Source organism: Lissotriton vulgaris, chromosome 8, assembly GCF_964263255.1.
Source record: "Lissotriton vulgaris chromosome 8, aLisVul1.2, whole genome shotgun sequence".
Lineage (NCBI taxonomy): Eukaryota > Metazoa > Chordata > Amphibia > Caudata > Salamandridae > Lissotriton > Lissotriton vulgaris.
This window is the reverse complement of record NC_141696.1, coordinates 288539912-288566174: the sequence shown is the minus strand read 5'-3', so window position 1 is coordinate 288566174 and position 26263 is coordinate 288539912. Positions and strand designations below refer to the sequence as shown.

At 48.1% G+C, this 26263-nt stretch overlaps 1 protein-coding gene across 1 annotated transcript in view; it reads right to left on the bottom strand.

Moving 5' to 3' along the window:
• The window catches only part of LOC147696978 (stomatin-like), a 350190-nt gene that overhangs the window by 634 nt on the left and 323293 nt on the right, over nt 1-26263 (bottom strand). The window lies entirely within an intron of this gene.

The window sequence follows — 26263 nt, the reverse complement described above, 5'->3', positions numbered from 1 at the left end:
TTGTTACACAGTGTAGCTAACCTATATTGTTAAACTAAATAAGATCATTAATTTATTTCGTTTGCATGCATGCTGTTTTATATAGCGCCAAAGTGGCCCAAGAGTGTTAAAGATCTTCACAATCATTACAAACAGTAACAATGCAGGACATATATGTTAACACCTTAGCTTCAGAGGCTTTTCCACCCCAGTGCTGAGCCCTTTTTAAGGTCTAGCGTTAAGCAAAACTGGTTGATTTTACTAAGATTATATGTATAAGGCACGTACTTTTTTTTTTACTGCACAACTAAAATGTAATGAAGAACAATTCTTCTTGTGTTACATGAAAGAAATATATATGCTTGCACAATTATTAGAATGCATAACTGCACATCGTGAAAGAGTACACATTTCCTTGCACCACAGTAAAAATAATGATTCCCACTGCCAAGTGGATAAATCAAGATTTCACATTTTCATAACTGTATATGTTACAATCCTATTGTCACTTAGATAATGTGTTTTCGTTCTATCTCCCTTCAGCACAATACCAATCTGATTCTCGCCCTGTGGCTAACTATCAGTATCAATTGATTTCCAGCCAAGAGGCAAAATATCCCATTCTAGCTGCTGTCAAGTGGCTATTGCAGAGGTTTTTTTTGTTGTTTAAAAAAATTGATTGTTTTCCGTGCAAAACCAAATACATACAACTCAAGGGAAAAGCACGGTATTGGCTCGGATAGGAAATTTGACATAAGATCACATTTGCATATACATTCAGAAACACTCAATAGCAGAACTCTGACTTTCGAGAAGCATCTTACATGGGGTCCTGTCATTACTACTAACAGTATCTCCAGTGATTACAAACTAGGGAGCATATTCTCAAGGACGTGTGATAATCATTGCAAAAGTAACTTAACGCAACACTCAACATCGCAATCTATCATGGGAAAATCCCGCTGTGTTAACTAAGGATTCACAACACGGCGGTACCATGCGATAGTTACCAAATAACGCAGCAGAAATGCGAAACACGAATGCAAAAAAAGCTGCGATGAGGCCAATCTTGATACAAAAATCAGCAAAAACTAGAGACAGGCCGGCAATGCGTCAGACAGGGGAAAAATCCCCATCAACGTAGAAAAAAAACAGACAAACAAATGCCAAACAACAGCGAAGCACAATGGATGTTGCCGGAGCAAACCAATCAATCATTCAATCATAGCATTTGTAGAGCGCACTAATTACCCCTGAGGGTCTCAAGGTGCTGGGGGGAGGGGAGAGTGCTGCTACTGCTCGAAGAGCCAGGTCTTAAAGGAGTCTTCTGAAGGTCAGCAGGTCTTGGGTCTGCCAAAGGAGGAGGGGTAGGTTGTTCCAGGTCTAAGCGGCGTGGTGGGAGAACGATCGGCCGCCGGAGGTCTCTTATCGGATGCGGGAGACTGTGGCGAGGGCAAGGTCGGCGGAGCAGAGCTGGCGGGTGGGGGTGTAGAAGCTGAGTCGTCTGTTGAGATATGCTGGTCCGGTGTTGTGGAGTGCCTTGTGTGCGTGGGTGAGGAGTTTGAAGGTTATCCTCTTGTTGACGGGGAGCCAGTGTAGGTCTCTCAGGTGAGGTGTGATGGGGCTGCGTCAGGGGATGTTGAGGATCAGGCGTGCAGAGGCGTTCTGGCTGCGTTGAAGCAGTTTCAGGAGTTTGGCCGAGGCTCCTGCGTAGAGGGCGTTTCAGTAGTCCAACTTGCTGCTGACGAGGACCTAATTGACCGTCCTCGTTTCGGTGGGTATCCACTTGTAGATATTGCGGAGCATACAGAAGGTGCTGAAGCAGGAGGACGAAATGGCATTGACCTGTTTAGTCATGTAGAGGGTGGAGTCGAGGATGACCCCTAGGTTGGGGGGTTGTCGGTGGGTGTTGGGGCTGTTCCCAGTGCGGACGGCCACCAGGAGTTGTTCCAGGCTGAGGGGGTGGGTCCGAGGATGAGGACCTCCGTCTTGTCTGAGTTCATCTTTAGTCGGCTGCCCCTCATCCACTCAGCGACGGCCTTCATTTCTTCGCGGAGGTTGGTTCTGGCGGTGTGAGGGTCCTTGGTGAGGGAGAGGATCAGCTGGGTGTCCTCGGCGTAAGAGATGATGTTGAGGTCGTGTAGTCGGGCGACATGGTCGAGCGGTGCCATGTAGATGTTACACAGCGTTGGGGTGAGGGATGAGCTCTGGGGTACGCCGCAGATGATCTCAGTGGCTTCAGATCGGAAGAGGGGGAGGGGGGAGGTGGACGCACTGTGTTCTGCCAGAGAGGAAGGAGGTGGTCCAGTCCAGGGCCTTCTCTTGGATCCCGATGTCGTAGAGGCGTGTGCGTAGTGTGCGGTGGCAGACCGCGTCGAAGGCGGCTGACAGGTCCAGGAGGATGACCCTCTCTTCTCTGATGATGAAGAGGGCCACCACAGCTTCGACTCTGACGCCCTCCAACAGCTCGTGGAGAGCCTAAAGCCCACCTTCAGGAGCTGGGCAGCCCAGCAGCTACGAGGAGACCCACCCCCTGCACAGACCACACAGCAGGCAGCACCCACCACCACAGCTGCCTCCCAGGACCCCCACGAAGAACACATGGCCTTCCAACACCTTGTGTTGGGGTGCCAGGAGCAGCTGGCTGAACAGGTGCGGGTGGGCTTCGACCGCATGGCAGACAAACTAGATGCCATATGTGGATGTCTAAGTAGCATCAGGGACCATTCACGGTCCCTAACGGACACCCACAGTCCGCTCCATGCTCTCCAACAGACCATGGCTGACATCGCTGTAGCCCTGACTCAGTCAGAGTGGCTTTATCGATGTCACACAGGAGTTGGGAAACATGCGGCGGTTAATGGAGACCATGGAGAGGGCGAATGTGAAAAGAGCGGCTGCCACGGCTGCACACCAGCGAGTGGTAGCTGGGTTCCTCAATGACCTCAAAATCATCCTCATGGCATTACTGCCACAAGGCCTGGTGCTGATGCATGCTGCTGTTACCACTACATCCACATCTCTGCCCTCTGAAGTGCCTGTGCCACACAGTGCAGCAGACATTCCACCTTTGGCCCCTGGGGTGTCACTATCACACAGTGCTGGAGACAGGTCAGCATCACCCACATGTGAGGCACATGAAACAGCAGAGGATGAAGATGCGGATGAATCTGCCTTCGTGGTACGAAGGACGCAGTAGCATTCTTCTTCACCATATGGCCTGTTTCTGCTTGGTTCTGCCCTCTGCATTATCACCTTCCAGTGTCCCCCGATGCACTCTGCAACACTTACCTTGGACCTCGACACGGACTGCCATATTCTGTTTGATCGGCAATGACACAGCAATCAGACTGCGGACTGAACTCTTCCCCTTCCTTTGGACTTGTCATTCCCTGAAGGACTCTGGCTGGTCCTCTACAGGCCAACATCGTCATGTGGGAGTTGCACGGCCCTGTACTGCTCCAGATGCAACACTCCACTGAATGTGCATTAAACATTCCTAAACACACAGATGTGTCATGTCAATGGTCTTTCAAGTGTGGAAGTGTGGATAAATGTAGGCTCAGTGAATTCCTCTTAAGTCCATGTGGCTCATGTTGTTGGACTTGGGTCACAGGGTAACACGTTGCAGAATGCGGGCCAGGTGGCGCAGACACAACAACAGAGACACACGCAATAGTTACTTCCTTGTCCAGCCCTGTAAGGAACCATGCACAGAGCCCCAGGGTCATTGTTCAAACCCTTACGCTGGACTGGCATACCCCAGGCCAGCCCACTTCGCTTATGCTCATAGGGAGGTGGGGGGGGGGGAGGGGGACGGCAATGCTTCATGTCCCAGGTCTACCCTGTAGTGATCTGCTGATCACAGGTCTAGTCGTCAGCAAGCCACAGCCACTCCCTCACGGCTGATTTACACCCACACCCATCCCGCACACGCGTCACAGGACATGTGACCCTGCCAATAAAAAGGGCCAGGCGCACGTGCTTGGCGCGATTTTCAACCTCTCTCTAGGTGTATCCGTGTGGTGTTCATGTAGGCATGAGGGCCCAGGGCCCTGCAACATCACATTCCCCCGGCCCGGAGGTGACAGGATGGCATCTGCACCACGATACCCAATCATACAGGGTCCATGACTTGCGGTGCACAGACTTGGTGGCACCGGATAAACTGCGGCCGGCACAGGCACACCGCCACAGGACGGTGACTTTTGGTGCACTGAGGTAGGGGCACCTTAAGTGCTGAGAGGGTGTGCAGCCTGCGATGATGCCCCGTCCCAGCGGTCCGGACTGCAAAGTATTTGTGTGTCCTGCTGGACCGCAGTGTAGGCCAGAGCCAGCGGGCAGCGCAGGCATACCGCCACGTGGTGTCACCTCCTGGATCACAGAGTTAGTGGCACCTCAAGGGCTGAGCGACTGTGCAGCCTGCAATGATGCTGGGTGCACCGGTATGTCCTCTGCCATTGCGAAATCAAGACCCAGACTCAAATGGAAGACCTGGCGGCCTGCGGAGCAGGGCTGCACGATGCGGAGGGTGCGATGTCCGTGGGCCCCGGGCTTGGGGCTTGCACAGGCACATGGTGGGCCCTCATTGTGACACGCCGGTGGAGGAAGGTGAGCAGTGAGACCTGGGTGCGCAGGGGCAGGCATGCACCGCTGGGTGGCAGGAGGGGTTGGGGTGCAGCTGCCTGGGTGTGCTGGGTCGGGCATGCACCGCTGGGTGGCAGGAGGGGCTTGGGTGCAGCTGCCTGGGTGTGCAGGGGCAGGCATGCACAGCTGGGTGGCAGGAGGGGCTGGGCTGCAGCTTCTTGAGTGTGCAGGGGTAGACAGATGATGATGTTGTGTGCAATTTTATGTACTTTGCCATTCATCTGTCTGTTTCAGATGAGGGATCTGTTTCAGATGTCAGAACTGGTGAACTGCACTGCATACCGGCACGTGGTTGAAGACACACCGGTGTCTGCAGGTGAGCAGTGAGGCCTGGGTGCGCAATGTCAGCACTCTCTCTCCCTGTCCATCTCTCTGTCTTTCTGTCTTTCTCTCTCTCCCCCTCTCTGTTAGGTTATCTCTCGCTCCCCTTCTTAGTCCATCTTTCTCTCTCTCTCTCTCCCCCTCTCTGTCTTTCTATCTCTTTCTCCCCCTCTCTGTCCATCTTTCTCTCTCTCCCCTCTCGGTCCGTCTATCTCTCTCTCCCCCTCTCTGTCCATCTTTCTCTCTCTCCCTCTATTTCTCTCTCTCTGTGTCTCTCTCTCTTCTTTGCTCTCTCTCTGTCCTTTGATGTTCGCAAGACACTTCTTCTCATCATGATTTTTGTCTTGCACTCTGTAACCTACAGATTGACCCAAGGGAAGCCACTGTGTGTCTTCATTTCTGCTCTGTGTTTATTTGAATACACTTTCATTTGTTATTTCGAAGGTGAATGTGTGATGCTCATTTTTGTGACGATGCATGTCACCAAATGTGTTTGTGTGACATCAGGCGGATTATTTGGTACATGATTCCGTGTAGTTGAGGTGGCATGTATTTGACTGTGGGGGGTGTGCCCGGGGAGGGGGGTTCTGGGGGTGGTGGCTGTGGATGTTGTGGCCCTGTTGGGGATTCCAGCTGCATGATCAGTGGCTCCATGGCATCTGTTGTACTTCTGGTGTGGCTATGGGCTGGGCTCCCTTTTCTGGTGCAGGCTGTGGTCTGACTTTACACCAGGTCAGAGCAGATGTAAAATTCCTGCTGCTAACGCGCCTTTTTTTCTATTTTTAGGATTAGGACGGTGACCATGGGTGAGTCAATTTTTTTTTATTGAGTATTTCAGTATTATACATCAAGTATACAGTGCCATGGTACAGTGTACAAACACTCATAATGAAAAAAAAACAACCAAACAATGCCAACAAAGGAAGTAAGCTGTACTTGTCCAACAATGTCATTGGTCAGTCTGCGATGAATATACACCCAGTCGTAGCTGTTCTTACAACACTCACACCATGACAGGATCTCAGAAGTCCCAGATCAGCTCCCCATCCAACAGACATTCATTCAGAGTCCAATTCTTGGCAAGATAAAAAGTATTCCCTCATGGGAGCTCAAATGTCCTTGGGTCTGGAAGAAACCGGAAGTTCCTCGGCATACAGTTCAAGTTGTTTACGGCAATAAACCTTGTCCTTCAGCAACGTATCCACATTAGGGCTCAAGCGACTATCCCATGTGAATAGCACCCGCCTTTTTGCTAATAACAGAGCCACTCTCAAAAACCTCCCCAATACAGCACGTATATGAGGGACATATCCTAGGAGGCACTCCAGCGGTGCGCACTGTAACTCCAACCTGTCATAGTGCATTTAAGAGCGAGAACATCTCCCCAATATGTGAGCACCTGTCCACACTGCCATACTGGATGAAAAAAGTCAGCCCCAGCATGCCCACATCGCTTGCAACAATCTGAATCCCGCAACCCCATTCTATGCATTTTTTTAGGAGTATGATATACTTGATGTATAAACTTCAGATGGATAATTCTCAAGTTATTATTGGATGTCAGTCGCCCCGTCAGCTCACAAATTTGACCCCAGGCTTCGTCTGTAATAAATGGCGGGTGACCACAGAGTTCCAGCGCTCCAAGCTGCGGTCATTCCCGATGGGAGTTTCGTCCTGTATTGCCCTGTACAGTTTGGTAATTCGTTTTTTCCTATGCGGAGCCACTATCACCAGTTGTAATGCTTGCAGTGACATCGGTTCGTCAGGGAAAGAGGTGTAGTGGTCCTGTATTGCCCTACATAACCTATAACAAGTATATTGGAATAGTGGGGTGAGATGTTGTATATAGTCCAAATCTTCCCCTGTGATGTATTTCCCGCCGGGGTACAAGTCCGTCATTGATGCAATGCCCACCCCCCTTAAAGCCGTGATGGGGCCACGCTCTTGTGCTACAGACAGAGCGGCGTGCCCCGCTATGGGCATCGTGGGCACATATAAAGGTAGTTTATGTGTTCCCCTCCCAATTTCCTGCCACGCTGCAATAGTAACATCCATTGTGTTTATCTCTATCCTGGGCGTCTGTCTGTTAGTGTGGGTAATGATGCCACTCAATGGTATAGGGTGGGCGTCACCCTCTTCCACAGCCACATGCGGTATGAAATTGTTTGGCTTGAACCAAAAATAGGCATATTGAGCCTGTCCGCATAAATAGTATGCATAAAAATCTGTGGCTCCAAACCCCCCTTTCTCAAAGGGCAGTGTCAGAGTACGCCACCCAATCCTCGGTTGTTTATTCCCCCACACCAAGCATAACAATTGTGTTTGGATTGTTTTAAAAAAATGTTTGGTCAATGAAATAGGGATATTACTAAACAAGTACAAAACCTTTGGCAGGACGATCATCTTGATTATGGCGATACGATCTGCCAGGGATAACGGCAAGCAAGCCCAGTGATCAACCTGCTGTACCAAAGCAGTGTATGCACGGTCATAATTTTCCTTAATCACTACCTCAGGATCGCGGTGTATCCACACCCCCAGATATTTAATGGGATCCACGGACCACACCAGTGGTATTCTACCTGAGGTGAAGTGGTAATGCTCGTTAGGGGGATGATGACGGATTTCTCCCAATTTATTTGAAGACCTGAGAATAGACCAAATCTAATATATTCCCACAGCACCTGGGATAAGTATCTCTGCGGCTTGCAAATATATAGGACCATATCGTCCGCATATATTGAGATTCCAACCGGATGATTATTAAAATTCAGTGCAGCCTCCCTATGCCCTTGACGGATTCTACACGCTAGGGGCTCTAGAGCGATGGCAAATAGCAAGGGGGGACAAGGGACAACCATGTCTTGTGCCACGTTCAATGGAAAAGGGCTCAGAAGTGAGCCCCCCACTCTAACCCTCGCTGAGGCATTGGTATATAGGACCTGTATCCAACGAAGAAAGACAGTACGAAGTATGTGCATGCTAATGCGCCGTATCGCATGTTTTGTGGTCGTATCGCAGATCTAGCTGGTCGTTAAGAATGTTGCCGAGTGGTGTTGTCGCAGCTTATTGCACAGGAACGCCTACTCTGCATCTCATTAGCGATAGTTGCGGGGGTCATCTGTGGCGATGGTTATGCGGCTGCTATCGCAGGTAAACTGGGGCTACGGGTTGTTGGCAACAGCTTGTGAATGGGGGTGGTTATTTTATCACAACTTTAGTTGTGATAAAGTGCCGATAACTCAGCAATAACTCCTTGAGAATATGCCCCATTGACTCTACTGACCAGTATAATACATCGCGGGGAGCTGGTTAGTGCCTTGGATCTTGAGTGATGTAAAGGTGCCCCCCTTCATGTTGGGCAATATACGTACTTAAAGGGACTTTCAGCCAACTCCCTTCATCAATCGACTTGTTGTTATTTTATTCACATTTTGTTTTCACCCGCTGTCTATAAAGCCAAAGGTGATTGCACAACAGAGAAAACACAAGCCACATTCCACACTTTATCTCCTCTCTTCTCCTGACAATTGTGTTGTAAATTACTTTTGAAGTGTTCTTTGTTTTTCTGACTGCTGATATTTCACAGCATGCCAGATTGTGTCCACTTGAACTTGAAGTTGTCAAAATTATGTATGCGCATTCATAAAAAGACAGTCCTTCAGAACATGGTTTTTTTCTGGACTCAATTTCAATAAATGTTTTTTTTTCATAAGCTTTGCAAAGAAGTATATCTGTTTTTATTGTGTTTAATTTGCAGCACTGGTAATAGTTAAAAAAAAGTTATTTCCTTCTTCCTCTTTCAATGCTTCTTTCCTTCTTTTTTTATTTGTTTGCTTTTTTCCTTTTCTTTCTTTATTTCTCTTACTCTTTCTTACTCTTACTCTTTCTTTCTCTTTCCTTCTCTCTTTTTATTTCTTTCCATCCTTCTTTCCTTCTTCCTTTCCCGCTTTCCTTCTTCCATGCTTTCTTTCCTTCTTTCTTTAGTTTCCTTCTTTCTTTCAATTCTTTTCTTACCAATGTTCCTTCCTTCTTTCTTTCCTTCTTTCTTGCCTTCTTTCCTTATTCTTTTTTCTCCATTCCTGTTTTCTTTCTTTCTTTTCTTTTTTCCTTTCTTTCTCACTATTCCCTTCTTTCTTTTATTTCTATTTATTTATTTCTTTGCTCCCTCTTTCTCTTTCCTTCTTTTTTCCTTTTTCTTTCTCTTTCTCTTTCTTTTCCTCATTTCTTTTTTCTTTTCCTTCTTCTTTCCATCTTTTGTGCTTTCTTTCCTTTTTTCTTTCCTGACTTCTTGCATTCTTTTTCTTTCATTCATAATTTTATTAATTCTTACAGTATTACTGTTGTGCATTCTTTTTCTTTAATGCATGAGTTCATTCATTCTTGCTGTCTTTCGTTCTTGCATTCTTTTTCTTTATTTTGTGATTTCATTCATTCTTGTTGTCTTTCTTTCTTGACTTTTTGTCTTCTTTTTTGCCTTGCGACTTTCTTGCCTTCTTTCTTAAAGCCAAAAGACTGGCAGCCCGTCGCAGAATAATTGGCTTTTTAGGTCTATGTTTGGCATGACCTTTTGATTTCACTCAAATTATGTGCATGGCATAGTCACCTATAAGATTTTTAAGCCACACTTCATCCATTTGTCTGTGGTTGTAGAATGTGTCATTCACATTTTTCACCAATCATGCATTAGGATGCAAAGCATCAGTTAACTTTAGTTGGCTGACTTTACTATGAGTTTCTTTAAAGCATTTTTTGCATTTTTCTAAGACATAGTCCATTTTCCTATTTTTTGTGGTTTCAACATACTCTCAGATTGTGATAGAAAATGGTGTGGAACCGATTGGTGATACTCGAAAGCTATGTATTTATGAAAAGTAGACAACATTCTCACTTCAGCATGGAGTAATTTGTGTATATTGTTAATGCTTTCCCAAAGAAAGTAATTTTTGACATAAAATAAAAATGAAAATAAGTAGAAAAAATAGCAATCGAGAATGTTCTATCTGTAATTTGTTTGTCACTTTGACTTATATGTAAAACCTTATACCTTTATATCAATTAGACCCTTCTGGTCACAAGAATCCTTAAAGTATGTAAGTTTTCCAAAAATATGCAATAACCAGAGTCAACAACTCAGATTCAGCTCATAAAGATTTTTTGCGTACTGACCTTGTAGCAATTCATATGTTAAAATATAATGAGTTTGAAGGGAACTGATGTATTTCAGAAATGTACACAAGATATGGAGTTTAGGAACAATGGTTATTTGTCTTTGTATACTTCTTAATTTGGAGTTACCTATACTATCATATTTTCCATAGGAGTATCTTGCAGAATGCATCATTTCTTGCACACTAGCTTACATTTGGAAGCCAAAAATGCAGAGAAATCAAATTGGTAATAACAAATGTTCTACTATTCTCTGTTTCCACATGCCTCTCACTCAAAACGGTACCCCACTTGTGTGGCTAGGTTAGTGCCTTCTAACAACACAATATAAAGCTTGACCTTATGACATCACATTCTACAAAACAAAATCAATGTTTATTTTGCAATGTACATAATTGCGGAATTTGGGTCCAAGCTCAATGGCCACCCAGAGAATCCAACTAAACCCAGAACTTATGAATGTACACACCCAGCAAAGTCAGGGTGATGTGACTCATATGGATCCCATGAGGTTTAATTTGCCCGTATGTCCTTGCAAACCCCAAACACACATTTTCCTCACCTTACTGTGATCGGAAGTACAGAATCTGCGAGGATCCACAAATTTCCTACCACCTACCGTCCCCACATTTGTCCTGATAAAAAAGGTATCCCATTTGTGTGGGTGGGCCCAGGGCAAAAAAGTCAGAAAAAAACGGAACATGAATAGATCAAACTTTTTTCACTCAAAACTGGCCCTTAGTTTGCAGCATGGGTAGATGTGTATTTTGGACTTGGTCTTATCCGCCTCCCAGGGAAGCCTACCAAACATTTCTGAAAACACGACATTCAGGGAAGTCCAGGGTGGTCAGGCATGTGTCGATCCCCCTACTTTTTTTTACCCACAATGGCCTTCAAACCTCAAGCCTTGAGAATAAGGACAAGCTACTTACCTTCGGTAACGCATTATCTGGTAGAGACATGATAGCAGCAGATTCTTTCCTTTAAACTTACAGGTGTCAGGCTGGATCTGGAAGATTTTTCTTAGCAGTACCCCTGCGCGCTGGTAGATGGCGTCAGTCGACTCCATGTGACATTGTCAGCATCGCGTTCATCGTCATTGTTATGTCTGTGCCATCAATATAACCGCCACTCCGGTGCGCTGACGTCAGTACTTTTCACGACTTTCCAAGCCAGAAGTGCAGAGCCATGAAGTGACTGATCATGGTGTGTTAAAAAATGAACAACTAGAGCCCTGAAGGGAAACATCCCTGAAATTTAAAAACAATTCTGCAGTGCAGGAGGATGAGTGGGTCTGTAAGGAATCTGTGGCTAGATCATGTCTCTACTAGATAAGGTGTTACCAAAGGTAATACACTTATCCATCTGATAGAGACATCTAGCTGCAAATTCCTTACCTTTGAACAGATATCCAAGCAATACCATTCCCGGAGGAGAGACTGTGGAAAGGTTTTGAATAAAAAATGCTACATAACAAAGTGATCGAACAAGCCTTCTCTGCGATCCTGGGAAGCCAGCTAGTAGTGTATGGCGAACGTGTGCAGCGATGCCCACATGGCAGCTTTGCAGATATCGGAAATGGGGACACCATGCTAAAGAGCCGTGGTGACGACGTTTGCCCTGGTGGAATGGGTCCTAAGCCCTTCAGGAGGATCCTTTTTCACTAAGGCGTAACAGATTATTATACAGAGGATAACCCATTGGGATATAGTTCTCTCCTGGACAACACAACCTTTCTTGGCACCAACGTATACGATACAGAGTTGGTCACCCTGAACTCTCTGGATCCATAGAGGTAGAATTATAATGCTCTTCTTGGGTCCAGACGATGGAGATGCTCCTCTTCCTTGGAAGGGTGCAGGGGTGCATCGAAGGAGGGCAGAGTGACAGGCTGTCCCAGATGGAAGGGTGTTACCACCTTAGGTAGAAAAGATGCCCTAGTCCGGAGTACCACTTTGTCCGGAAAGACAGTCAAGTAAGGAGGCTGTGAAGACAGTGCCTGTAGTTCACTTACTCTCCTGGCAGAGGCTATTGCCACCAAAAAGCTGTCTTGATGGTGTGCAGCAGCAGAGGCCATTTATGAAGTGGCTCAAACGGCGCACACATCACTAAGGTGAGAACCAAATTAAGGTTCAACTGTGGCATAATAAAAGGTGAAGGAGGAAAACAGTGGGTTAATCCCTTCAAGAATCTCTGCACCAGAGGAGATTTGAAAAGAAAAGGGTTGATCAGGTAGCCGCAGAAAAGAGGAAAGGGCTGTAAGATAGCCCTTAAATCTGCCCAGAGCAGAGCCCTTCTTGGCCAAATAAAGTATAAACAGAAGGACTTCAGATAAGGGAGCATAAAAGGGGTCAATAGACTGGTCTGTACAATCTTTACAAAATTTGTTCCATTAGGAGGCATATACCGATTTTGTGGAGGGACGCCTGGCTGCCAAGATAACATCACAGATTTCAGGAGGGAGGTCGAAAGCGGTCAACTGTTGCCGCTCAATCCCCATGCAAGGAGGCAGAGAGTGGACAAGTTCGGATGGAGAACCGTCCCTGCTACTGTGACAGACGATCCTCCCGAAGGGGCAGCCTGACTGTAGATAGATCTTATGTCTAGAAGCTCGGGATACCAGATTCTCTGTGCCCAGTCCAGAGCCACAAGAATAACGTGTGCCTGGTCGCTCCTGATCTTCTTGAGCACTCAGGAGTGGCTTCAGTGGAAAGGCGTATAGGAGGCCTGAGCTCCACTCATTGCGAAAAGCATTGCTAAGCGAGAGCCGCCATGTAAACTCCAATGCGCAAAACTGCTGACATCGCTTGTTCCCTCAGAAAGAAGGGCAGAAAGGGGATCCACAGCCTTTGCTGTGCTCCATGCCTCAAACTTATTCCATCTGCAGGACTATACCGTCTTAGTGGAGGGACGCCTGGCTGCCAAGGTTACATCACAGACTTCCGGAGCAAGTCAAATGACATCAGCTGCTGCCACTCAATCTCCACGCAAGGAGGTCGAGGCTGGATAGGTTTGGGAGGAGGTCAGCTCCCTGCTACTGCGACAGAGATCCTCCTGAAGAGGCAGTCAGATCGGAGGAACAATGGGCATGTTGAGCAGTTCGGGATACCAGACTCTTCGTGCCCAATCCAGAGCCACAAGAATGCCTTGGGCCTGTTCACACTTGATCTTCTTCAGCACTCTGGGCAGAAGTGGTATAGGCGGAAAGGCATATGGAAGACCACAACTCCACTCGCAATGAAAAGCGATGCCTAGTGAGTGCTGCCTTGGAATTTCCAACACGCAGAACTGCTGACATTGCACGCTCTCTTGGCTCTCCCCACCGCTGAAAGAGACCTTGTGCACCCTCCGGATAGAGATGCTATTCGTGATCAGCTTGTCAGCCCTGGAGTTCAGATAACCAGCCAGGTGTTGAACCACCAGGTAAAAGGTCTTGTTGTTCCAGCCAAGTCCAGAGATTGTCGGGATTTGTCAGGCTGTAAAATGCCACTGACCTTCAGTAGCCAACCAGCAGGGACGATGGCCCCATCCCAGAAGGGACACATCCATCACTACTGTGAGATCCAGGTGGGGAAGTGAGAGGGGTCTGCCTTGAATCACCACTGCAAGTCTCTCTCAGTGCCCTACGAATTCAGGAACCAAGTCAGTGAGATTTCCTCGATGCTGTGCCAATTGGAACTTCATGTTCCACTACAGAGCCTGCATGTGCCACCGTGCATGGCTCACTAGCATGATGCAGGAGGCCATGAGGCCCAACAGCCTCTGAGTAATTCTCACCCGAATCCAGGATAGAGGTGGAAACATCGGTTTCATAGCCTGAATATCTCGGACTCGCCTTTGTGCAGGATAGCCCGAAACTGCACCTTGTCCAGAACCGCACTAATGAAAAGCCATGTCTGAGAGGGAGTCAGGTGTGACTTCGGCACGTTGATAGTGAATCCCAGCAATTGCAGGAGGTTTGCCATAGTCTGGAGGTGGGAGACACCTACTAGGGGTGAGCCCGCCTTCAACAACCAGTCGTCGAGATAGGGAAAGACTAGAACTGCTGATCTCCACTGCGACCACCGCCTTCACGTTTGTGAACACCCAAGGGGCGCTGGTGAGGTCAAAGGGGAGCCACGCAAATTTAAAATGCTTGTGGGCCACCGTGAACCGCAGCTAGCAACGATGAGCAGGTAGGATGGGGATATGAAAATAAGCATCGTGCAAGCCGAGTGCTACCATCCAGTCTTCTCAGTCAAAGGCAGAAAGGACCTGAACAAGGGTGAGCATCTTGAATTTCTCCTTTTTGAGGTAGTAATTGAGGGCTCTGAGGTCTAGGATAGGATGAAGGCCTCTATCCTTGTTTGGCACCAGAAAATAGAGGGAAGAGCAACCACTGCCTACTTCGGGCCTGGGAACCCTCCCTTGGTCAAGAGAGTCTTGACTTCCTCGCGGAGTAAAGTTAGGTGATACTCCGCCAGCCGAACATACACTTGACAGATGGGTGTTGCAAATAGTCAGAAGGAGAGGGAATAGCCCCTTCGGACTGTTTGCAACACCCACCTGTCCAATGTAAGGTGTCGCCAGTGGTGGGGGTGATGGTGTTCTCTGCCTCTGACCATCCGAGAGTGATCCTGGGGGATCGGACTAGGAAGGTTTTGTGGTGGAGGAGGGGATTGTGTCTTGGCTTGACCTCTGGTTTCCTGACCCACAGGGTCAGCATGAACCGCATCCACGACCCCGCAGAGGTTGCTGAATTTGCAGTGGCCTCTGGCCAGAATAGGGTTGGCGCAGCTGTTAGCCCCTTCCGTAGCTACAAAAGGAGCAACAAATGAATGAGGCCCTAGGGGTTGTGGTGAAGTCCAAAGACTTGGCCTTGGCCTGCGAGTCTTTGAAGTGCTCAGGGGGAGCATACGCCTTGTCTCCGAAGAGATGGAAGCCATCAAAGGGCATGTCCATGAAGATGGCTTTGACATCCCCTGAAAAACCAGACGTTCTCAACCAGGCGTGGTGACGAAGGGCCACCATCGGGGAAATCGCTCTACCCAATGAGTCCATTGTGTCCAAGCCACATCGGATGGTGATCTTAGCTGTATCTCTCCCATCTGAGATAGCCTGGGAGAGTAGAGCCCGGTCGTCCTCTGAGACTCTGGGAAGCACCTGCGCAAAGATATCTTCTATCGAATGGATGTGACAGCCCAAAAGGCATGCAGTGTTTACTGACCCAATGCCAGCCTGGCGGAAGAAAATATTTTCTTTCCGAAATTCTCCAGTCTCTTGGATTCCCATTCCGAGGGTGCGGAATTGAACGTGCCAAGAGAAGTGGAAGCCTAGACCTCCAGGTTTTGGGAGGTGGGGTGGGTGGTGAGGAAAAGTGGGTTGCCCGATGCAGGGCAGTGGTGGAGGGTGATTGTCCTATTTACAGGATCCCCTGTGGTGGGTTTGGACCAGCTTCCCAGAAAACCGTCTGTTAAGGCCTCGTTGAAAGGCAGTTAGGGTTCTGAGCTAGAGACCCCAGGCTGCAGGACCTCTGTCAAGACATTAGTCTTGACCGCCACTGTAGGAAGCTGCAGGTCGAGGACCTCCGCAGCCCTACACATCACTATGTCAAAAGATGATCCCTCCTCCATAGCCAAGGTAGGAGGGAAAAGCATGCCAGAGTCTGCGGAGGTGTCCTGACCACTGGCATCACCCAGTTCCTCGTACCAGTCCACATATTGTTGGTGCTGGATTTCTAAAGGATCCTGCTCCCCCTCCCAATCCTCTTCCTCCATCCCTACCTTTTCAGAATAGGGCAGGGTGAATGGCATTGAGCCATACGGCTCCGGTCTCTGCATCAGAGGATGCTCGACTGGCTCTGAATCCTCAAGAATGAGGATCAGGGAGGTGCCGCTGGTGGGCACCAGTGAGGACCTCAGTGCCAGACGCAATGCTGAGGAAGGTTGTTGTGTAGGTGCGATCAGTGTCAGTCAGGACCTGGGAACGGGTCCACTCGGAGGCCGTGTTGCCGGAGCCAGAGCCGCCAGCATGGGAACTACGGGCCACTCTGTCCTCTGAGCCTGCGGTGCCAAAAGGCACGCCTGCAATGTCAGGCTGCCCAATTATGTCACACATGAAGTCACAAAATTCTTTATGCTGGGAGGGGGTCGCTCCTAGCCTGAGAAAGGGAGGGAACCCCAGAGCAGACCCAGGTACCCTCTCCACGGAGAGGGGCCTCGAACGCCGAGGTTCCTCCACCGCATCACAAGACGGGCAGGATGAAGTCAAAGCACACTTCAACAGCTTGTGCATCTTGTGGTGCCTCTCACCTGACTTCAACGGAGAGGACTTCTATTCACCGGAGCGGTGCTCGGACCTCTATCTCAACCAAAACTGGGACCGGGGTCAAGACCGACGAGGCGACCCCCGCGGACCAGGATGCTGGTCCGCTAGAAGCTATAGGGACCGGTCCCTCAAAGCCTTCAGTGCAATGGCCCAACAGTCGGAGCACAACTTGGAGTCGTGGTCGCGCTTCAGGCACCAAAGACAAACTGAATGGGGGTCCATGACCGACAAGATGCGGTGACAGGCGCCGCACTGCTCGCACCCTGAAGTCACGGACATCACCATGACGCCGATGACGTCACGCGTAGTCGACCGATGCCACCCACCGGCAGGTAGGGGTACTGCTAAGAAAAATCTTCTGCATCCACCCTAGCACCTGGAAGTTCCAAGGTAAGTAATCTGCGGCTAGATATCTCTATCAGATTGTGTATTCACTGTCTGGTTTTGGTGTGACAGGATCTGTGGATGTGCATTAATTCTAGACAGTCATAAGTGGGGTTGCTGTGTATTCTGCCTTGCCTTTGTGACTTATAGCCAGGCTGAATAGACATGGTCTGCATTTGGAGTGGTTGGAGGAGTTTCGTTAGCACCTTAGTAGGCTGGTTCTCCTTGCACAATGCTGTCTCCACCCACTGTGGTCAAGCTGGACCACAGAGGATAGAACTGGTATGTACTGAGTCAGAGACCCTGAAACAAAGAGAACAATGAGAAAATGGTTTATAAGTGTGAGACCTTAAACCCCAGGACTTTAGATAATTTCTAGAATCAAGAGGAACCTCTGCCAAGGAAATAGAGCCGAAGAGCTGTAAGGAGGAGTATTGCCCCTTTTCAGTGTGCTGCTTGCTGCTTTGCAGGGTTGGCCTGCAGTTGATGCTTCTGCGAAGGAGAGGAAAAGGACTGAAACTTTGCTATGAACCAGCTTGTGAAGAATCTCCAAGGGCTTGTGTGTGCTTGCCTCCTGAAGTCTCAGGAACACAAACACTTCACCGCCAGGTTCCTTGAACTCCACTGCTGGGAGTTCTGGCCTGCCAGGGAGTGCCTATTCCAGTTCTGGGCTTCTGGAGGTTGTTCCTGTTGCTGGGAAATGAAAAAGCTTGAAGAGACACCAAGAAAATTGCTGTATTGCCTTTCCAGCACCTGCTTTTCTGATGCAGTACCATGGAGTAGGAGAAATTTCCAAGCAACGCCACCATGCCGCTGAAGTATCGACCCAGTGCCTGCCAGTTTCTGAAAAATCCGCTGTTCGCTGGGTCCTGTGAACCGATTCTGAAATCACTGACCCGACTACAATGCAGGCTCTGCTATGTGGCTGAAAGAATCAACTCATCGTGGGAAAGTGGCTGAAGAAATCGACTCAGCGCCTGTTTTGCAGTCACTTCCTTGACCTCCAGTGCATCCAGATTTTCATGCATTACACCTGTGCGGCAAGTGTTCCGACACATCACCCACAGACCAGAACCATCTTTGAATCGACGCATCACTTCACTCTACATTCTGGATTTGACACATCACTTCTCCTGTGTGCAGCAGAACTGTGGTGGTTGAGTTCATTGAAGTCTTCATGGCCTTGAATTAGCTCAATAGGGGATCATGTTGACATTGTGAGTTGAATTAAGGCCTGCATATGTGGACAGGCTCAGCCCCAGGCAAAACCTTGTGAGTTTGTCGGATCAATATAGCAATCGCATTCAGTAGGTGATCCGGTAAGCACATTCCCTTAATCAGTAGTGGGTTGTAGGCAATCTCCAACTGTGTCACGATATTATTTGAACAGCCTAGTAAGTGCTTACACTGAAAAACCTTTGCAGATGATGAAAAATCCAGAAGAAACGACCAGATACTGGTAGAATGCAAGCAGTAGTGCAACATTTTTGTATTTCCGAAGAGTTTCAGTTTCTGTTGAAAGGAGTTTCTTGTAAAGTCATGCTATCTGTTACTGGACGCCACAAGTTACTCTCTATGGTACGTTTCCGGTATTGAAGGATTTCCGCATTTTAATTTTCTGTAGACAATAACACCAGAGGCAGAGTCCCACATAGTATTTCCCCTAGTACTAACTACTACAAATTATATGTTGCCACTCTCGCCCTTGAACAGTTTCTGTTTCCAGGACATAGCATTGAAGTGGATGTCTCTGGGTTTCTTGGGGCGCCGGAGGGGGATATCCATAGAATAATTTACTTAAGCTGGAAAATATGCTCATATATACATACATGTGGACCAGCAAGGTACCACAAAGGTGCCAGGCAGTTCTCCTCACAGGTATCTGAAAATCTTCAGCAAAGAGGCTAACCTTGATGCTTTTACTTTGCTGCAGATGTGGTCAGTGAACTTATGAAGAAGGAATATGTAACTAGACTTGCTGTATTCTCAAAGGACTCTTGATTAAGAAATATCTTATCTTGTAGGTGTGCTTATGTATTAAGAAGATTTCAGGTTTGCAGCCCAAAGTTGAATCTCCTGTGGGCAAACTGGTTAGCTTTTTGTTTCTGGTTTCGAGCCACTGAGAGATCAATCCTGGATAACCTGCATTGGCTAAACTAAGTGTAGGCACACATGGCAACATTTTGGTCCCAATGTCTGGGACAAGATCTCTTAACCACCTCTTACATTGGGCACAACACCGTGGAGCTGTCTTCAAGATCCTCAACTCTCACCAGCGAGACAAAAGCCAGCCTTCCCAGTTAATTACATTTACAAGAGTACATAACTTAAAATTGATCTGAAATCATATCAGACACGCATGCAATTGCTGAATATAAATGTAAGACTTGCACAACACCACGGTATTTCTGCTTCTTGGCAACCCAACTTTTAGTCAAATGTTTCTTAGTTTAAAAAGAGCTTAAAGTCATATGGAGTCCTTAGTTTAATGCCACCTTAATGTTTTTATATGAATATTTTTTGGGGGTGGAGTGGAGACAGTGTTTTTAATAACCTAGGTAGCTTTATTATTGTGTATAAAGCGTCAAACTTATTAGGGAGTGTAGAGGTATCTAGGTTCTATCGAATTCTATGTAATTGGAGGGCAGCAGCGGCTCCTCTGCTAAAGCGGAAGAGTGTTGCCCCACTGAATAAAAATAAAAATAAAACAATAATAACTATTGTTCTCATAATTTTATTTTGCCTATATACTTTTCAGGCAAGGACAAGTCTGCTTTCTTCCGCAGCACCGCCAAGCTAGCCCGCAACGAAACTTCCATCTCGGTCCTGCCGCCCTCCGGACAGGGAACTGTGACAGTGATGTCCATGAACTTCACAACTAACTGCCAACTGTGCTTTGCAGGTGTCCATCAAGTGTGCTATCCCCCAGACTGTTCTTATTCTGTACCGCTGTCTGACCAGCAACCAACAAGCCCTTATCAGGTGACAACACCACTGCCACTGGCATGGTGTCCCCTGTCTAGCATGTGGCCTTACACGCTTCTTAGACCTACTGGGGACATATTCACCATCAAGGTCACACCAGGCGGCTCACTCCCCTGACGCCGACCCTACTGTAAGCTAACCAACTCCTCGCATGTTTGGCCTCACTGGAAAGACACGTAACTTTCAAACCCAAGGGAACCTAATTGTAAGACCATCACCTCCCAACTATGCCTGCCAACTGCGTTCTGGTGACGGCTTAAAACACTGTGTCGAGGATGACACTTGTACAAGACGTCCCCTTGTGCCTGGCCTTCAATGGACCCTATGAAGCTTGTAACAAGCCGCCTATACAACTGTATACATAAGTTGTGCGACTAAGAGAACTAATCCTTCCTCGCTCTTACTTCCTGGCATGTGCACACTGCCAAACAAATCCTTTCTTTAGTACCAGAAAACAACTAAGTAGATACTATCTAAGAAGTGAAAGCTTACCCGAACACCTAGCCACGGGCCCTCCACTGCGTGACAAACCCTGTTGTTGATTTTTTTGCTGTTAAAATTGCCTGCCCCCTACCAAACACTTCACGTAAAATCAGCCAAACCAAACGCTTACATGGCCAACTATGTGCCAACATGTGTCCCATGAATTACAAGTTAGAGGCATCTGTATCAGTCTGATCCCAAGTGGATGCAGAGCTGAGAGGTCTTAGTGGGATCAGACTGGAGGAGGTATGTGAGTGGCTAATGCAGGCCCACAATACTGTGCAACTGATAATACATCCCCATAGTGCCCATGGGCCAGAGTAAAGGAAACTGGCAATGCTGTGGTCCAACTATGTGATAGTCTCAGCGTGGGCCAGGATGCAGCAGTTAATGTGAGGCTATGCCGGCCCACTAAACTGCAGGGCTATCCAGCTTGTCCAGGTAAAGTGCTGCATATTGCCTGGTATATATGCTATGCCAATTGCCTCCCTGTCAATTACAAAAGGAGCGCTTCACTACCACAGTCGATGTTGCTTGTTGCCCAAGATGAAGAAGCCGCAGTTAAAGCTTTCTTGCATAGCCAACCACGAACCAGCCAACCCCTTTAAGAGGTACATGCGAAAAACTGCTAGGTGTGCTATTTCCATATTACAGTGCACGATGAGTGACCTGAAGGACTTCTTGCTAGTACACCTCGTTGAAGATGAGGGAGACCCAATGTCAAAGTTGGCCCCTCAAACCCGCAAGCATTCTATGCAGACCAAGGTTATCAGGCTGCTTTTGTCCGACATTCCATAGCTTGGAGTGTGCATGAGTGAGGCAGTAACCTATACTGGAAACCTTGGGCGTGAAAGTGCCTGGTCTTGAATGAGACTGCGTAGCTCAAATGGAAAAGAGTATCTCAAAATCACACAGTCAGTCAGAACTGCCCGACCCGAGAGACCGAAGATTTTAAGAAAAGACCTCTATGTACCCCACAATGAGGACCCGCCCAGTCGTCTACCATTCTACCAATGAGGTTACTTGTCCAGTCACCTAGGAGCTGTAGCCCGACAGGAAAATAAGACTTTGTTGCTGTTTGGTCATTGCCTAATGTTGTTAAACAATAACTGTGGGTATCAGGGGAGAAAATAAAATTCCACCATCCTGAACTGATCAGCCTGTGCCCAGGGAGTAGTTCCAACAAGGGTTTTATCAATGTGCTACAGGTATCAGAGCCCCCTCCCGTCCCTCAGTGGATGGGGCCTCAGATGTTCAAACTACTAATAAATTATTACAGAACAAACGACACAACAGTCCATTAATGCACATGAGATGCATTATATGCCCAAATCAACCTGTTGTTGAGCTGAAAACACATTTCCCCTTTGCTTTCGCATTAAATGCATGATTAGCCCCTGTTCTGCCACTGCATACAGCGCGAACACCCCAATTATTGTACCGTAACACACATTGCCCAGACTCAAGTCAGAGAGAACATCCAATTCTGCACAGGGCTGCCTAATAAGTCCCAGCTCCCAGTTACTATCCATGTATTAATTCCATGAGTGAAACCAGCACGCGTCCCACACCCCGTATAGTAATGACGACTGGGGAGAACATGGGAATCCCCAGTGTGCTATGACCCTTATACCTGTTGATAATTCAGGTGGCCCCCATGCGGGTGGAGCGGCTCTTGTGCGCGGTTCCTGCATTAGAGACAGAAAACATTGATTAAAATGCCCCCCCGATCCACGCTTTGCATTCTCTGCAATGATACATGGGCCTCAATGCCCCCACAAGCTACCCAGGCCAGTGGGTGTTACTAGCAATAAAGTCAGCATTACCTGCACCCTTCCACAATTAAAGTTGTCCTCTCTTAATAATTGAAGGAAGTCCATTCATAAGCGAAACACTTTCCTCCTTGGCTCTGAAGGTGTCTACCCCAGAGTTCTGATGCCTCGAGAGGCTGCCCCTTCTTGCAGTAATATCCCTCTAACTGAGTAGATCCTCTGTTGTCGCATGCGCCCGTCACCAACCTCTGGTAACACCCAGCTTGCTACCTCTAACAGTCTGTTTATATCCGGGGTTTGCCCGAGTTGCCCCAATGCTTAATTAACGTTTGATATTAGGTTAGACTGACCGCCTTGAATGTACCTCACTGGTACTATATACGGTAATGTAATTAGTACCCAAGACCTATTCTCCCCCTGTAATGCCAAGTACAAACATCTTCTACTATTCGCTCGTGTTGAAACTAGCTTCTTGTAACTTCGCGTGGCTCTATACGAGAACACCTACGGGAGTGTTGGTTCTGTCCCCTTTGAGAAGCGTTCAGAGCCCGATCGGGCAAAGTCTGTGCTCCCACGCCAGGCGCAAAGAACTGCAGAGACCTGCAACAAGGTTCCTTTCACTCTAAAACTACACGGTCTACTCTGTAGCGGACCTCTAGATAGAAGTTTGGGTCAGTCACTCCACCTTTAACTGAGTGATAAAATCTATTCTTGCTCCCCCAGAGTTCGGCTCCAAGTTGTTAGGAGTTCCTGCAATAATATCCTCATGCAAGGCCCAATTCCCCCTGGTAGGCCCGCAATGTTCTTGTTAAACTTTGATTCATTGCTAGCATGGATACCCTCGCTCCAGCGTATCATGCCAGAAATGATGGATGAGGACACTATTTCCAAAACATCAGGAATACGCTCATAATGAACAACGATGCTAATAGATCAGTTATTAACGATGTAATTCATAGATATGCTATCTACACACCACCTAGACAGTGTTAGTGTGTACTTTACACGCCATGAAGAACATTTGACATTAATTAAATTGCACAAGGCATGTCCCACCATCAATTTCTACTTTGTACCAGTGTCAAACCACCACAGGTCGCTTCAATGGCTGCTATGAAGGGATCCACAACGTCCTCCTCTGACCGATCCTGCATGGATATAAACAGAAGACATCCAAGCCCGCTGGACATGCTCGAGAACCCCCATGGTGTTGAGTTACCTTCGGCATGCAATTGTATAATTGACATGACAATTCCCCATATGCATGAAATCCTGAGGCATCCCTAATGCCTATTCATTTAATAACACCAACTAAAACACGGTGAAGCATTCCATATTTTCCTTAAAACAATCTAATCCCAAAGAGCAACAATAATTGCTGGAATCATATTAACATAGGGCACAGCAGCAGTGTGTTGCCCGGTGTAAAGAGCCCATGAAGAACCTTCACGCTAAATTAATTGCAATAACAAAGTCATGCACCTCCACAAATTTACCACTTGGGACGCATCCCATACCCAGCATGGGTCACCTCGGTGACCTGCCATGAAGTGCGCCACTCCGTCCTCCTCTGACCGATCGCCTGCATGGATATAAAGCAAAACGTCAACCAAGCCTGGACGGGCTCGCGAAACATGCATGGGCTTAAGCCCCATGGTGTTGTGTTCTCTATTTGGATTTGGATATTTGGAGGTGTATTTATAGAGCGCAGCGTTCGCTCCGGAAGGAGCATCATGGCGCTACAAGTCCTTGATACCAGATCACAGAGTGGTGTGGGGGGGGGCTAGATTGAAGCTTTGGACCAGTCATCGGGAAGATTAAAAATCCAAGTTCTATGCCATTGTAATCGTAGAAATTACATATGACATCTCCCAACCTGCATAGATTCATAAGTCATGCCTAATGCCTGTTCATATCATATACACCACTAGAAACAGAGCAACAGGGTACTACCATACAAAACACAATGAGCAGTGATAGCCACTGGAATCAAATTAAAATTGGGCACCGCAGCAGTGTGTTGCCTGGTGTAGGGAGCTCTACCTAGTGGCAGTAAGCGCTATGTAAATGTAAAAACTATGTAATTAGAAGCTCCTGGCATCCTGCAGGTGTAGAGGTAGACCTCAGACGTGGGAGAGGGGGTGCGGGCTGATGGAAAGGACCTGTTCAATTAGGATGATTAACAGCAACAAATTGATACATATCCTCAAATTACCAACAGATAGAATCCTCCCTGGGGAATTGTTGTTTTAGGGTGAAAAACACAAGGAGGACTGGGAAAGCGAGAAGGAGATTAGGGATGTTAAGTAATGCAAGCTGCACTGTCCACTGTAAGAAAAAGCTCTGCGTGCGTAAGTATGGTGTGTAAATAAACAGACTCCCATGAGCATCGATGTTTACGTCAGCTCTCTGTTCTGATAAGTTCCTTATTTTACTCCTGACGTAAACTCCACTCCCTGAACCTTGAAGAGCCAGTCGCAGTAAGAGGAGTAAAGTGGGTTCCACTCACCCATGAACTACCTCATCCCTGGATAGTAGACCTAGGCTACCTGACCTGTACAGAGTGTGTGCCGCATTAGCTATCCAAATCAAACTCACCCCGCAACTGTTTACGTTATTGTCGGCCCTCAGACCTACCACGTCCACCCAGTCACAGTGCGCCACCTTTTCACCCATGTTCATTCTATCCACATAGTGTGCTCCGACAACATCCCCTTGCTGTTGTACTGTAGTAAGAAAAAGGAGACATCAATTACGTATGCCCCCCCCTCCACTGCACTCTGCGTAGTCAATAGTCATTCAAGACGAATAAAATCTTTCACCTTTGCTACCTCTATTATATCGTAGCTCGCGATTCTCAATATTGCTTCGTTAAATGTACCGTTTGCATTTGTATGATGTTCATTTGTAAAGTGCTCCTGTCTCATTACCGTTCCTAATGTGAAGCGCTCAGGCACCTTCCGGTAAAGTTCGCACTATATAAAAAACGCAGAGAATTAAATAAATAATTAAATTGACGGCAGCGATCTCCCAAGCAAAGTAGACGCGCAAAATTAAACATCCAGCCGGGGGGGGTGGAAGTCCCGAGGATCGCATACGCATGCCCTCCTATGAACCCGTATGTGTAGAATTGCGCATGCGCGACTCAGCGACAAGATGGCGGTCATAACGCCCCAAACAAAGCGCTACATGGGCCCCAACCACGAGGACCCGCCGCAGGGCCAGAGCGGAGCGCCCGATCAACTACTACCCGCCAAAAAAGCAAAATTCTGGCAACATCCTGTCCTGCGTGGGACCCAAACCACGAGGACACGCACTGCCGCAGGGTGGCCCCCCAGAGAGCGTAGGCACAGAATGTCCATGTAGCCCCCGAAGAGGCTAATGGAAGACCCCCCTGCCCCATCCCCCAAGCCAGCAGGACAAGATGAGGCAGGGTGTCCAGCACCAGCCGCCCCGGCGTACCTTCCCACCCACAGGAGACCCCTGAGCCCAACGGCCCGGTGGCCTGGATCAGCGCCAGCTGAGCGCAAGAGCGAGGTAAGACCCCCTGCCTGCAGCGCTCCCTCCCCGCAGCAACCTGCCCCCACCCCAAGGCAGTTACCGGAGGCAGCGGGCCAGGGGCAACACAGGCACGAGCCACCGTCCCGCCCGCCTCACAAAGCCGCACCTAGACCGCCGGGCCCCCCTCTCCACGTTCACGCACCCGGGATGGCCACCCCTGCCCCCCCCTCATCCCCGCCCTGCCACCCCTCAACCCTGGCCAGCAAGCAGCGAGGAACATAGCACCAGGGGGTCGCAGCCACGCACCAACGGCACCGAGGAACTCCCCACCTCCCTCACCCCTGCCCCCCCCCCCGCACCAAGAGAGAAAGCAGCACACCGTGCGGAATAGCCACGACCACGAGGACAAACCACATAAAAGCACCCCCCCTTCCCCCACGGCACGAACCCCCGACAAATCGCAATTATTTGCGATTTGTCACAATGCGAGTTCATGAACCATTGATGAATCTCAAATGCCATGTTTGCGGGTATAAATCCACAGTGTTATTTGTCTCCCCCACCCTATACTCGATTGTAGGCCACGCGTGGGTTCTGCCTTCCTCAGGAGTTATCTCCACTGTGCTATATTGAAGGAATTTCAGAGTGCTGATGCCTCATTCTTCTCAGTTTTTAGGCAACTGTTTTGCGTCAAAAGCTAATGAGTGCTGTACCAT